The 9128-nt window shown below is 51.0% G+C and overlaps 2 long non-coding RNA genes across 3 annotated transcripts; both read left to right on the top strand.

Moving 5' to 3' along the window:
- The first annotated feature begins 1379 nt into the window (after positions 1 to 1379).
- LOC118178700 lies at positions 1380 to 7866 on the top strand. 2 transcript variants are annotated; one of them, XR_004756267.1, is made up of 3 exons: positions 1380 to 1998; positions 3243 to 3304; positions 7744 to 7866. It is a non-coding gene; the product is annotated as an uncharacterized LOC118178700 (long non-coding RNA). The 2 variants fall into 2 exon arrangements; XR_004756268.1 differs by lacking the exon at positions 1380 to 1998 and adding an exon at positions 2881 to 2970.
- Positions 7867 to 7945: 79 nt separating this feature from the next.
- Positions 7946 to 8693, top strand: LOC118178618. Its single transcript, XR_004756227.1, has 2 exons — positions 7946 to 8046; positions 8220 to 8693. It is a non-coding gene; the product is annotated as an uncharacterized LOC118178618 (long non-coding RNA).
- The last annotated feature ends 435 nt before the right edge of the window (positions 8694 to 9128 follow it).

Raw genomic sequence — 9128 nt, forward strand, 5'->3', positions numbered from 1 at the left:
GTCTTGCTCCTGCCACCAGTGAGTACAGGGGTGCCCTTGCTGCCCCCCTCACCCACTTTAGGCACCTCTTCAGTCCTTTTCCATGCCCGACACCCACTTGCTTGACTGGCACCTCACTGCAGGCTTTTCTGAGCCTCCCTTCCAGAGGTTCGCTGCCATGACCTTGTTTCACTGCCATGGCAAAGGCATTCCCTGTGGTTTCTGTGCTGCTCTCAAGTGCTAAAATTGCAGCGCAGCCACAAACCATGCCGCAGCCTTTGGGGGAGCAGAGCCCCCAGGGCGCCTCAGCAGACGCTGCCTGCCATGGGACGTGTGCCCGGCGGCCGCGTGTTCTGCAGCCCGTGCGCTTGGAGGCCTTGCTTAGGGGCTGCTGATCAGGCAGCAGGGACTTTGATAGCATCAAGGACTAGAAAGTAAATACTTCTGCTATAAATCTTGTCTGCTTTAAAGTAGGTTATATTTTCAAAGTGCTGTAGTTCTTAGGAATTTAATATTGCGATGTCAATTGTAAGACAAGTAATTGGATGGAGAGAAGGCTGTTGCTGGAACCTGAGATTAAAGGCAGGATTTGAGATGGTGTGTTGCATGCAGGTGGGTGGTTTTGTTCCCTGCAAATATGACTCCAGAGGTTTCACAGGCAGCGTTTCTGTTTGAAGTTGGTTCTGCTGCTCCATGGGCTTTGGTGCATCTGTGTGGTGTCTTGCAGCAGCTGGAACAGGAGAGTACTTACAGAGGCAAAGGTAGCAAGAAGGATGCTTCTTCCCCAAAGCTGCCATGCAGCAAAGTGCTCGCACAAGCCTCTCCAAGCACCGTGGGGCTGGGTGTGCTGCCCAGGCTTGCAGGGATCATGGCCAGCATTGTGCACGCAGTGTGGGTCAGTGCTGGCCGGGGCCTGCTGGGTGGCCAGACACCAAGCCACGTGTGGGCTCTGGACCGAACTGCTTTGGGAAGGAGCAAAGGTAGCACAAGCAGGAGGGGCCACACCTCCCTCCTGCTGAGCCAGCGTGACAAAATGAACATCTTTATATACATAGGCTGATGGTGCAAACACTGAAATTACATTTTTTTTTGGAATAAAACTGCCTCTTTAATACAAGTGTAACCTCCCCGAGGTTACGTGAGGGACCGGATCATGGTGTGAGCACACAGGGACAAGCACCCTGTAGTCTTCTAAGGCCCCATTGGCCTGGTCTCTGTGACAGTTAAGAGCAAAATTTGCTTGGTTTAATGACAAGAGCTTGATATTTCTAGCCCTGACCTTGCTGTAACAATGGCAGCTAGCAGGCAGGTGAGTTGGTCAGCTGTGCCTAATGTAGATTGAGAGACAATCAGCTTTGCTGTTTAATTTGCTTATGACCTAGAGAATTAGTGGAGAGGATCTGTTATCCTGCTAGTGCACTAATGGCTCCTGCAAGGGAAGAGCTCCCAGGGGAAGGAGTGGTATTTACTAACCTTTCCTTGGCTCGCTTTACATAATAGCACACTCCTCCAAATGTCCTCAACGTGACTGGCTATTCCTCTTTTTTTTTTTTTTTTCATTCTGTATGGTATTTTAAATTTCATGAATGTTAGACAGTAAGAAAAGGTTCTGAATTCCTCCTGTGTCACTCCCTTCGGAGGCTATTCTTAGCCATGCCGTTGGTTCAGGAATTCAAAGTGAGGCAGTTTTCTTTTTCAAGGTCTCCAAAGATTTCCTCTATCCGTATGTCCAGATAGAAAAGAAAAACAACCTGATAGGGAATCCAGTTTGAAATTGTACCATTGCAATAGTTTGGCCAGGACTTCGTGTTCCCAGGCTGTGCGGGTTAATGCACAGCTGGGGAGCAAAAATGGCCATGCCTGCATAAATCTGAGGGTAAATAATACCTGATTCTGATCTACTTCTGCTCTGTGCTTTTCAGAAACCGTGTCCACACCGTTACAAGTTGCAGTAGCAGGAGATGGCACAGCCCTCCTGTTGGTCCTGCAGAACTCTCTGCCATCAGGAGCCAAAGAGAGGTGGGTGCCCCCATGCTGTCCTGGGTGCTTCTGCTCCCAGCACTTTGCATTTATTCATGTGGCTCCAAGCAGCAGGAGCGGGAGCGCAGCCCCTGCCTGTGCGCAGCTTGTTGGCTCTGCGCTGTGCCTCTGGAGCCAGCTGCAGCGGCCGAGCTGCTGAGCACAGCAGTGCAGCCAGCCAGGCCTGCAGGCACAGCCCTCAGCTTGGGCTTGCATCCCAACGTCTCTTTTCCCTGCTCATCAGCTAGGTGTTATTCCCCAGCTGAGACCAGTTCTGTCTCTCCAGGAGTGCTGTGCAGCACCCAGCAATGGGCCAGCAAGGGCGATCACTTCTTGTGCTCTCAGAGAGGAGAAAGAGCCTGAGCAAGGCACACAGCCTCAACTCAGAAAGGCTGCAGCTATGCACAGGCTGAAGGTAAGGGAGCGTGAAGAAAGATAAGGAGCTAAAATGAGAATAAAACGAAGGTGGTAGACGCAGCACAGACATATAATCAAAGAAAATTCATTAGGTTGTCAGGCATAGGCAATGGGAGTGGAGTCAGGAGCCCGAGCCCGGAAGGTTGAATGTAGTCACTAGCAGTGGAGCAGAGCAAATGGAAATTAATTTTCCATGCCTTTGCCAAAGGTGGGCGCTGCTGCCTGCAGCAGGGTAGACTCAGACGTGGCCTGGCCAAGGCCCTGGGGCCAAAGGACCAGGACGGGTCCCTGGGCACTGCCTGTGCTAGGGGGAGCGGGGAGGGCCCCAGCCGGGAGTGTGTTGAGGTGCCATGGGTCGCAGCAGCACCCGCTCCCTCCCCTGCCCTCCCTCCACAGCAGCCGCTCCACGCAGCGAATCCCCCTGTGGGCACACGCTGTGCCGTGGGGGTGCTGAGCCCAGGCTGCTGCCCTGACTGCACGTGACCGGCACAGCCCTCAGCCTCAGTGGGAATTGGTGCATTAATTACCCTGACAACACAGCAGAAGTGCTAGCAGGTGCAACTATCATCATTATAAGCTGCCATTTATGTGTGTTTTTATTTCTACAGCTTCTTGCCATTAAAAGCCTGTAATTAAGATAATTAGAATGAAGATATTTGCCTCATAATCAGCATACATTTCAATAAAATATTTTAATTTATAGGCAAAAGTTGTTAACTTATTATTTAAATACTGTAATATATATTGACAGTGTGCTAGGAAAGCATTTATAGATCCAACTCATTTAGGATATTTATGATGTTTGTTTCTCTTTTAATCCCTTTCAGTTTGATCACACACCAAACCTTCAGGAGGTGACAGCAGATTTCAATCAGCTCCTGGCTCCCCAGTAAGCGAGAACCACGCCACAGTTGCTGAGCCTCTCCGTGGCAAAGCCCTGAATTGCCCTCGCCGGGGCGGTGGGAAGAGTCGTGACAGAGCTTGCCGCTCTGCAGTGGTATCCGCAGCCTGAGCCTGGGTGGCCTCAAATCTCTCCAAAACACTGTAGACAGAAATTCTGGCTCTGGGAATTGATTTCTCACTTTACCCATGCCAGAGGCTGTTCAAAATAGCTGCTGTTAGCATCTGGGAGCTGACGTGTGGACGATGCAGTGAGAAGGGGCTGGCCGCCTGTCCTGCCCTCTTCTTTGCCCTGCCAAGGAGCCGGAGCATCGTGTGCTGTGTTTGTCCCTGCGTGCAGCCACCCCACCCGGCATGCCTCCCTCCTGTCCGATGGCCGTGCGCAGCACGTGGCATCACCTGGCAGGTTTTTCCATGCTTCTCCTCTGAGCTCCAGAAACTGCTTTTTACCCTGAGCAGTGTCCTTGGGAAGGGTTTTGTGGTGGTGCCCCTGTGAAGGCAGGTCAACGTGCTGTTCCCCTGCCCTGCTGGTGTCATGGCCATCCCTACCTGCACCCAGTGCCTGCTCCTGTGCTGCCAGCGGCACATCTACCTGCCCAGAAGGGCTCTCTGCAGCTAGCAGCCCTTCAGTGCCCAGGTTTAAAAATAGTTACAGGCATTATAAACAACCTTGCACAGAACACGACTCTGAGGTTGTTTTTCATCCTCTGTGTTACTCGTGGGAATGCTCTTACCTCCGTTCTGTGTTTGGCTTACTGCTCTGTGAAGGAGAGGAATAGGAACAATGCAGCACATCCAGCACCCAGCTTCACATAAAGGAAATGGTCCATTTCTTTATTTCTGCTTCTGTGAAACTCCAACTTCTTCAGAGGCTCCAAGATGAAGCAGCAGCTCAGCAGCCACCAGAGAATTGCTTGGAGCCTGTTACCTACCAGGCAGCAGCTTTCAAAACTCTGCTTACAGAGGACAGGCTTTGGCTCTTTCTCAAAAGCTCTTCCCAAATCCAAGGGCTGTCTCACAGTCCCCACGTTAATGGGCACTTGCACAATAGCAATTGTGAAGTTTTTATCTTCTGCTAGAAAGGTGTGGGTTATGCAGCAGCGAAGCGCACAAGCTAGCGGTGCCTGGACCCATGGCTCGCCCACAGGAGCAGGGTGCTGCAAGGCTGCCTCGGGCTGGCCGTGGGCTTGGTTCCACGCTGCTCTGGTTGCCCCATCGCTGCCCCCTTGCTGCCCCGCGGTGTCTGCAGGCCTGCTTGGCTCTGCCCACATGGCTGCCCGCGGTACCCTGTGCGGTACCCGGACATGGCGCAGGTGCTGCCGCCACTCGCCCTGCCCTTGCCCCGCTGCCTGCTGGCAGAGCTTTCCCCAGCGTAAGGGAAATGATGAAATCCAGAGCTGCACCATTTTGCTGTAATAAGCTATTTTCTGTAACGCTTCAAATGCTTTCGTTTCATCACTGCACATGAAAGCTCTCCAGTGATGGCTTTAAGCCTGGAAATAAGTTCTGTGTTTGAGGACTTGCCTGTGCACTGCGCTCTGGTGTGTTCCTGCAGGCGCTCACCCAGGTGCTGTGGCTCCCAGCAGCACTGCATTCACAACCATCTTTTTTAAATCAATTCCTCTTCAGGCTTTGGCTAAAGCTCTTCACAATAACTGGGATGTTGCAGTGTAAGGGCTTGTTATTTATTGTTCGCCAGACGGTAGGAGTCTGTTAAAAGTCCAGTTGCAAATAAGATGTGAGAAGACTGGGCTCTTTGCAGAAGCCTTCCTCCTGAGCAGCTGAGACAGGAGTGAGGGGAGAGGAGTTCTGCGCCCTGTGGTACCGCCGTGGGGATGGAGGGCTGGACAATTAACCAAATTAAGGCACTGAGCCCATCTCCCAAGTCCTGTTACTCTGCTCACACCCACACTGCTTTCCTGCTTTACGAATCCAGTAAATCTTGAAAGATTTGCTTTCTTTTTTTTTTTCCTCTTTTCATGTACAGGCCCTAAAAAATCACCTGCCTGGCTACTGCTTTGTAAGGGATTTTTACTTGGGTACTTTATATTTTTTCAGGGACTGTGAAGGCTTGAGGGTGACTGAGATATTAATTAGACGCACTGAATTTTCCACTCCTATTATTAAAAGAAATCTTCCTGTGAAATAGTTCATGAGTGGAGAAAATGGTGAGGAAACAGTGCTTGTACAGAGCAGCCTCTGTCTCTAGGCTCCTGTGAGCTGAAGGGGAGAGTTACAAATGAGCAACAGGCAAACAGTTTTACACAGTTTTATTTTCCACTAGTGCTACTATGATCTATGAGCAGTAGCAGGCAGACCTTTCAAAAGCAGCAGTAATAAATTATAAATATGGTGCTTAATCATGAGGCAGCAAAATTGCAGAGGCGAGAATACTCGACCCACTTAAAATGCCCTCGGTTCGCTTCCCTGGAGTAGCTGGGATGGGTCTGTTGCTTATCCCAAGCATGGGGGCTCACCTGGTTTTCTGCTCCTTGTCCTGCTCATGTCCAGGTAGGACATGTCTGAGGTGTCCATGCGGCTGGGGTGGAACGGCTCCCGCCCGAGGGCTTCTCAGAATCAGCCGCGTGCACCCCTGTGCTCTCACGGCCCTAGTCCCCACAGCTCCCTTTGATGGTGCAGCAGTTACACAGAGCAGCAGGGCTACACAATGCCTCCTCCATGTACGAAAATCAGCCTTGAAATCTACATTGTGAGCTGAGGCTGAGTGCCTTTGTTGAAATGGTAATTGAGCAGCAGTAGTTTGGAAGTGATGAGGATGTTTCAGCTAAGAGCAGTTTTTCTACGGGAATATTCGACCGTCAGTTCTGGTTAGCATCTCATTAATGCGCATTCGGTTAGGAAAGCAATTTAAGCTTTTACGATGTCACCAGCCTGCATATCACACCCTTTTCCTCTGCTGGTCTCTATGAACACAGTGTGGGCCGGTTTGTCAGAACTATCAGATGAGCAGCAACTGCCTCTTCTTTTGCCTCCTCTTACCTGAAGTCCTTCCTGGGGGCTCGCAGCAGTGCCATCAGGGCAGGCTCATGCTTTCTGTCATTTCCACACGTTTTGCAGTACACACCCTTCAGGAGCTGTGCCTTCAGAAGTAAAGAGCCTCGTTTATCCTGGGGTGCCTCCAGCCCTCTTGCGGGGAGGGGCTGCCAGGTGGCAGACGAGATGCCTTGTTCCTCTCCTCTCCTTGCTCAGGCTGTCCTCCCACCGAGCAAGCCCCATCCCTGGGCTGCTGCTGTTTCCCACTAACTTGCTGCCTCCCAGCCAGGGGGGCCATACTTAGAAAAATGCCATTGCAGGTTGTTTCTGTGCAAGCCAATCCTCTGAACCCGATCCAAGGCACTAGGTAGCATTTGACATGAACCTGCAGTTAATTACATGTTCTTGCTAAGAATAATTGAGTAGCCTGAGTTCTGATCTCTGTAATTGCATCCTAATGAATGTGTGTGTAAACTCTGGCATCTTCTGTAAATACCAAATTAAGTTCACCATTCAGTCCTCAGGCACACAGGGCACAGGTGCTGTACCGCGCTCCCTCACAGGCCCACGAGGCTGGGGCACCTCGCCGCTGCCCCTGCACAGCTCCAGCTGGGCAGAGCTGTGCCCCCACAAAACGGGAGCAGAAGTGTGAGTGTGCACGAGGTACCAGTAACCTCACAAACTGCCCACAGCGGGCGGCAGCACAGAGACAGCTCGGCCTCATTGCTGCGGTCTCTTCCTCGTGCTAAGCGTTCAGCCAGGAGGAGGGCGCGGTGCCAGGCGTGGTGCCAGGCCTCGCCGGGCAGCAGGCTGGGGCTCAGCTGGGCAATGAGCGGGGCACAGGCTACGGCTGCAGCCCCGGGCCGGGCGCGCTTTGGCACTTGCCCCAGCTGCTAAAAGTTACCGTCTGCTAGCAAAATGCCCCTGCTGCTCCATCAGCATGCCAGCAAACCAGAAACTAACCCAGAGCAGGGAAATACGTGAGCCTATTGGCTTCAGTGAGAGTTACAAGCAAGAGATGTTCGTTCTTAATTGTTGTGGTTGAACAAGACCAGAACCCCTACCTGGGCTTTTTGAAGGGAAGAGGAGCTTCGGCAGAAGTTACTGATCGATGCTGCAATCCTGTAACGGCTCTTTACAGAGCACAGCTTATTGTCATTGTTTTTCCTGTTTGCTAACAAAATACCACCTACAGCTCCCCTACAAAGCTGTGCATGTTAGTTAACCTCATTAAATCCTAAAGGATTAGTCAGCTGTTCATCAGCCCCAGAATTGTTAGGAAACATCTAAAGCTCAAAGTTATGTGGCTTGGAAAGTGATTTTCTAATACACAAACTTCAAAGGAATTTTGAAATCCTGCAGCGTAAGGGAGACAGACTAACGTTAATCCACCGGAGTGCTGCTTAATGGCCTGTTTAATTTTTGTCTTGATAGGTCTTTAATAAGCAGCTGAGCACGAAGGCTGCAGTGCGATAAGGAGAGGTTTGGCTTCACCTCCCGGTGCTGCATCCCTTCGACCTGCTCTGACCATCACACACGTCTGTCTTGGTCCTCCTCACAGCGATGCCTGCGGGTGCTGGGGGCCGCAGTGTGGCCTCCCCGAGCCTAGTGCCCCAGGGCTGCTGGGCGGGTGGCAGAGCACAGGCAGCTGGACCCCGGGGGCCCCAGTGAGGCCCTGCAAATTAATTAAGCTTTGCAGCCCTGCCATGAGATGCTGAGGTAATTGCAATGCTCACGGTGCATGTGGGAGAAGAGAGCGGGACTTGCTGTGGCGGTGAAGCCTCTACAGCACAGCAGAAGTACAAGCAGTGCTCTGGCCAAGCAGCTCCCCGGACTTGCCAACAGCTCCCAGTGCTGATGGGGGCTGCAGCAAACCCACAGCTGATCAGCAGGGCTTGCAGGTGCCCAAGCCCTGGGAGACCACACACCACCAGGCCATTCTCATTTCCTTCTTTCTTTATGAGGCTGGTTTTGGAGGACAGACACTGAAAAATGGAGAACCATGCACTCAACCACGCAGTCCTTTACAGGGAGGTGAAGCTGAGAACCAACATCTGCAAAATATCTATCAAAAAGGAGAAAAAGGCCCTGCTTTCTGAGAGGAAAATTAATTTTGACATCTTAATTATAAGTTGGAGGAAAGGTTGGTGCTAGAATAGTAAGCTTTGAAGATTATTATATTGTCATTATTCATTAATGACTACAAAAGTAACTAGCTCTAAATGATAATGGTAAAGCGTAATGGCAAATCTATGAAGCTGCTATTATATCCCATTTATTCCAAAGGAGTCCTTTACTATTAACCTGATAACAAAAAACAAAAGTACTAATAAGGTTTTGGCCCACAGTGACATGTATCGCTGTACAAACACTACCAGGGAAAATAATAATAATAATAAATATATATATAGAAAATAGTTCTTGTTGTGTTTCAAGCAATAATTCTAAAACTGAATTAAAATAGAACAGGAGTTCAAGAACTACAGATGTCCTAATAAAGAGGAAGGGAAGGAAAAAAAATCTTAGAGGAAGGTGTCTCACCAGTGCTTGTTGAGGAACGGTGGGATTTGTGAATGGCCTCTGAAAGCGCAACAGCCGCCTAAGCCTGCCGAAGGCTGTGAGGACGTGGAGGGCCCTGGGCCTGTTGCGAGCAGGGTGCAGGGGAAGGCACCCAGCCCCACAGCAAGTGGCCACCAAGAGGCCAGCGCTGCCCCTGGGGGGGTTTGCTGGCATGGTCCTCGGAGCCCCTGTTCTGCCATCTGCTGCTGTTTGCTAAGGAGCAAAACGGAGGGGACAAAAATCTTTCTGCGGATCTCTGC

This window comes from Oxyura jamaicensis, chromosome 26, assembly GCF_011077185.1.
Source record: "Oxyura jamaicensis isolate SHBP4307 breed ruddy duck chromosome 26, BPBGC_Ojam_1.0, whole genome shotgun sequence".
Classification (NCBI taxonomy): domain Eukaryota; kingdom Metazoa; phylum Chordata; class Aves; order Anseriformes; family Anatidae; genus Oxyura; species Oxyura jamaicensis.